The following is a 5,000-nucleotide window of genomic DNA, read 5'->3' as shown; positions in this document are numbered from 1 at the left end:
AATCGAGTGTTACGAGTGTACGAAATAATTTCAATAAAATTTATTAACAATAAGCCCCACCCATTCATTCCCCAATGTATTTACTTATTAATTCTGATCGTATGACTTAATATTTTATTATAATTATAATTCTATTTTATTATTAATTTCTTCTTTATTTTTATTATTTTTGTTATTTTTTTTTCTTTTTTTATTATTTTCTTTCTTTCTTCTTACGATTAAATCATATAAATTTGAAATTTAGAAAAATAATGAGAAACACTTTACATCGAAGTATCATTCGTACTGTGAAAAATTTTTTCTATCTTTTAAATTATTTATATAAATATATTATAAAAAAAAAAAAAAAAAAAAAAAAATAAAAGAGAGAGAAAAAAAAATGTTAACTTTATAACTTTCAAAATTGTTCGCTGTCGTTAATCTCATCTCTCTCTTTCTCTTTATCTCTATCTCTATCTCATTCTCTTTCTATATTTCAATTTAGAAACGAAAGTAAATTGTTCTAGAAGTTAAATGAGTTTAAAGTTAAAGATCCTGAAAACTCACTTTTGTTATTTTCCTCGAGGCTCGAAAACAAATGGAAGACGTATATTTCAAGGTATTTTCGCATCTCGGCTAATTCCTTGTTTTCATGCCCGAGCTGTCAATCCACAAGAGAGAAAGAAAAAAAAGAGAAAGAGAGAGAGAGAGGGAGAGAGAAAAAGAGTAAGACGTTCTAAGGTAAATGAAAACACCTCTTTCGCTTTGACTGTTTGACGTTAACTCAAATGAAACATAATCAGACGAAACAAATTGATTTATTATCTTCAACTTTTAAATCAATTTCCAAATATGAATTATTCTTTGAATCATAATCTATATATAAAATTTTATCGTAATGCGTATTGCATTTGAAGATTTATAAAAAAAAAAAAAAAAAGAAAAAGAAAAAAAAAAAAAAATTAAACGAAGAAAATTAATCAGACGTGCGAGATAATAATTCGTACAATTAAAAAAATCAATTATTACAAATAAAATCAGCTGTATTTTACGTTATATGAATCATTTCAAATTTTATCGCAATGCAATAAGTTTTTCAAATTGATTAAATAAAATCAATCAAATTTTACGAATAAATAATTTCAAGCAAATCGATCAAATTTCATATGATAATAATTCCATACATTAATTATTGATCATTGATCGGATAAAATCAATTGAATATCGTATTTATCAATATCTAATAGCGAACTGCGAGATTAGAAGAGGATCATTGTCCTGCCCTTTCAAATAAATTCCAAAGAAAAAAAAAAAAAAAAAAAAAAAAAAAAAAAAAAAAAAAAACGAAAAAAACAAAAAAAAAGAAAAAAAAACAAAAGAAAAGAAAAGAAAAAAAATGCAATGATAGGATTATCACGAACGATGTATCATCGTACATGTTCATGGGTTAAAAAAAAAAAAAAAAAAAAAAAAAAAAAAAAAAGAAGGAAAAACGAAAAAAAAGGAACTAGAGAGAATGGGATTAACAGGCAAATGATTTATGTCTTCGTTAGGTCAAATGAAGTATATATATATATATATATATATATATGTGTGTGTGTGTGTGTGTGTATACTGGATGAAACAAGCTGATTCGTTTATTTGGCAAATATACATAGGAGGCCGCAATCTTGGATCTTAGCCTGTGTCGGCATACGCCCTTGCAATGAGAGAAACGATGCGGGGTTGGAAAGAGATGGATAGATACAGTCGTATACAGTGAATGAGGAAGATAGAGATGGAGAGAGAGAGAGAGAGAGAGAGAGAGAGAGAGGGGGGGGGAAAACTAGCTCGTTCGTTCGCTCGCTCGCTCCAAAGAGAAAGAGAGGGAGAGAGAGTGAGATAGACACAGAGAAAAAGAGAGATAGGAGAAGGAAAGGAAAAGGCGAGAGAGAGAGAGAGAGAGAGAGAGAGAATGAATACAGGCTGGGTAGAGTGGGTGGTTGGTCTGACGCAGCAAACAGAAAATAATACCGGGTGGCATTGTTCCCGTTTCGTTCTTCTGTCCTGCTTCATCCACATGCGTTGTGTCCGCATTGAGAACACTCCTCTAGGATTCCCTTCACCCATTGTCGAGTTTCTATCTCTTTTTCTTTCTATCTATCTATCTACCTATCTCTCTTTCTCTCTCTTTCTCTCTGTTCCATATGTTTCCCGCCTAACCCATACTCATAGCCCACCCTTAGCCCACCCCAACCCACCATTAACTTTCTTTTTTATTTCTCCTTCCCCTCACACAGAATGACACACGTACTATGTATTCCCATATTTTAGCCGATCGTAGAGGAGGACCAATGATAGATTGGAACGTTTATGCGTGATCAAGGGTTAGAAGGATCAATATGTCCTTCGTGATTTCTAATAATTTCCAGTCTAACATTTATTTTCCTTTTACGAATATATTATCTTTTGGGCACGGGCGGGCTGTGGTGGGCTGTGGTGGGCTGTGATGGGCTATTGAATATCTTCGATAGGATTATTTTTTTTTTATAATTTTTAAGATAATTGTTTTTGTTTCTTCTTCTTTTTTTTTCGATAAGATCGTTAAAATAATTCGGGGGTTTTTTTTTTCTTCTTCTAGAATTTTGTCTAGATCATTTTGAGTATCTTTCGTTCAACGATCAAATAAAACTGAACGATATGTCCAGGAATCTGTATAATATTGTTTCATTTCATATTCATGTTTATATATTCATATATAAAATTCAGTTCAAGTAATTAGATCACGATAAGTCACTCGAGTCATTCTTTTATCTCTTTATTACACATCCGTCCGTCTTTTTCTCCGTCTGTCTGTCTGAATCTTTTCTGAACGATCAGTTCTCAAAAAAAGAAAATGATATTCTAATTAAGGTCGCAAACCCGATCCGACCTCGTCCGATTTCAATCGTCTCTCGCGTGTCGAATGATGCGGAACGAAATAGGACGTTTCCTCGAATAAAAGGAGAATGGTCCTTTACATAAATCAGAATTCGAGAGTAAAACGTTTATTAAAAAGAAAAGGGAGAGATAGAGAAAGAGACGGGGGTAGAAAAAAGAGAGAGAGAGAGAGAGAGAAAGAGAAAAAAAAGAGACAAAGAGATTTAGAACGGCAACCTACTTTTCTTTTGTTTGGCTCTTATCTTTTACTTAAAAAAAAAAAAAAAAAAGAAAAAAAAAGGAGAAAAAAAGAAAAGAGAACAAAATCAACGCTAGAGATAAAGATTATTATTTCTTTCATACCGAACCTTAGGGAGAATTAAATTTATCCAAAAAAAGAAAAAAGAGAAAAAAGAAAAAAGAAAAAAAAGAGGAAAGTAAAGGAAAAAAGATTGCTTTTAAAAAAATAATCGACATGCGTTTGAACAAAATTACACGCTCTATGTGGTGGGCTGCGTTTTAGTCAAAAAACAAAAAAAAAAAAAAAAAGAAGAAGTAAAAAGAAATAAAGAAAAAAGAAAAAAAAACCGAACTGACTGACTTTTAAAAATCATCGACATAATTTCAAAGAAAATAACCCACCCTTTGGTGGACCAGTTTGCTTCTAGGTTACATCCAGGTTTCGTATAGATTTTTCTTTAAAGAAGAAAAAGAAGAAAAAAAAAGAAAAAAAAAAGAAAAAGAAAGAATGTAGAGACCGATGGGGGAGAAAAAAAAACAACTTAACACCAAATTTCCTTGAACCAAGGAACCATAACTCTGTAACTAGACTTTAAACGATCGTAACCATCAATCGTCGATAATGGAAAAAGAGTTAACAAATTCTCGACGATGCGTCTCGAAAAGTTGGAAGCTCGGTGCCAGGCTCGTAGCTCGTCTACTACACAGTGAAAAATGACTTGTATTATACCGCACACCCACACGCACATATACACATCTATACCAGTAAGTAAAAGAGAGAGATAGAGAGAGAGAGAGAGATAAACAGAATGCATATTTATCAGTCGACGCCATGACATTTTTACACTAAAAATTACATTAAATTTCCAAACACTCGATCCCAAAAAGTCATATAGGCCATTAATGATAAGAATATTATGATACCGGTACTTTTTATCTATGTATTTACTCTAGCCCGCCCCAGCCCACCCTAGCCCACCCTAGCCCACCCTAGCCCACCGCAGCCCACCACAGCCCACCTCACCCCTCACCAATCGACGATTTCTTTTCTGATCTGATGCCAACGTAGTCGTAAATATTATTACGTAAAAATTGGACTCTATTGGCTGTTCACAAGAACGATCTCAAAAGAAATATTTCTTTTTTTCTTTCTTCTTCTTTCCTTTTCTTTTTAATGGACAATACGTATTTGAAGAGTTACGATTGGTGAGTCCGTAAAGAATCTTGGAACACGCGATTGTAACTTAATAGGGAAATGAAATGTGAAATATGTTGGAGATATTATCAGTAGAAAAAAAGAGAAATAGTAACTGTACGAGAAAAGATAAAAAGAATTTTTGTCTATGAAAATTTGAGAATCACTTTTTAGGAATCTTATTTAAAATCAATTGTTCTTTATCGTTTATGTCGACGGAACAATTGAATTTGTTAATTAAATATCGACGTGATATTGTAAGAAATAATTTGTTGTTCAGGGTTATCGATTGATAAAAAATTCCAAGTTTTTAACATAATCCAACATAATAATAAATAAACAAATAAATATTTGATATTATTGAATACACAAGATATTGCACGGAGATTCGGAGATTATCCAGCAGCTAATCAAATATCGTGTTATAAATAAACATCAATGTCGTCTGATTTGCAATTAAAAAGCAAAAATGGAAAAAAAAGAACGAGACAGAGAAAAAGAACATTGCATGAACAATAATTATCGACTTCACCCTTTCCCCTCACTTTTCCCATCACTTTTCACCACCCTAATAAAAGATGTTCTATTTACTAGAAAAAAAAAAAATCAACAAAAAAAGAAGACAAAAAACAAAAAAAAAAAAAAGAAAAAGAAAAAATTGACAGCGCGTCAATCATGGCCAATCATT

The 5,000-nt window shown here is 31.8% G+C and overlaps 1 protein-coding gene across 6 annotated transcripts in view; it reads right to left on the bottom strand.

Moving 5' to 3' along the window:
* Positions 1-5,000, bottom strand: part of LOC124957397 (protein Fe65 homolog) — a 145,650-nt gene that overhangs the window by 93,475 nt on the left and 47,175 nt on the right. The gene's annotated exons all lie outside the window — the stretch shown is intronic.

This window comes from Vespa velutina, chromosome 25 (genome assembly GCF_912470025.1).
Source record: "Vespa velutina chromosome 25, iVesVel2.1, whole genome shotgun sequence".
In the NCBI taxonomy this organism is placed as follows: Eukaryota; Metazoa; Arthropoda; class Insecta; order Hymenoptera; family Vespidae; genus Vespa; species Vespa velutina.
This window is presented reverse-complemented; position numbering and strand designations above follow the sequence as displayed.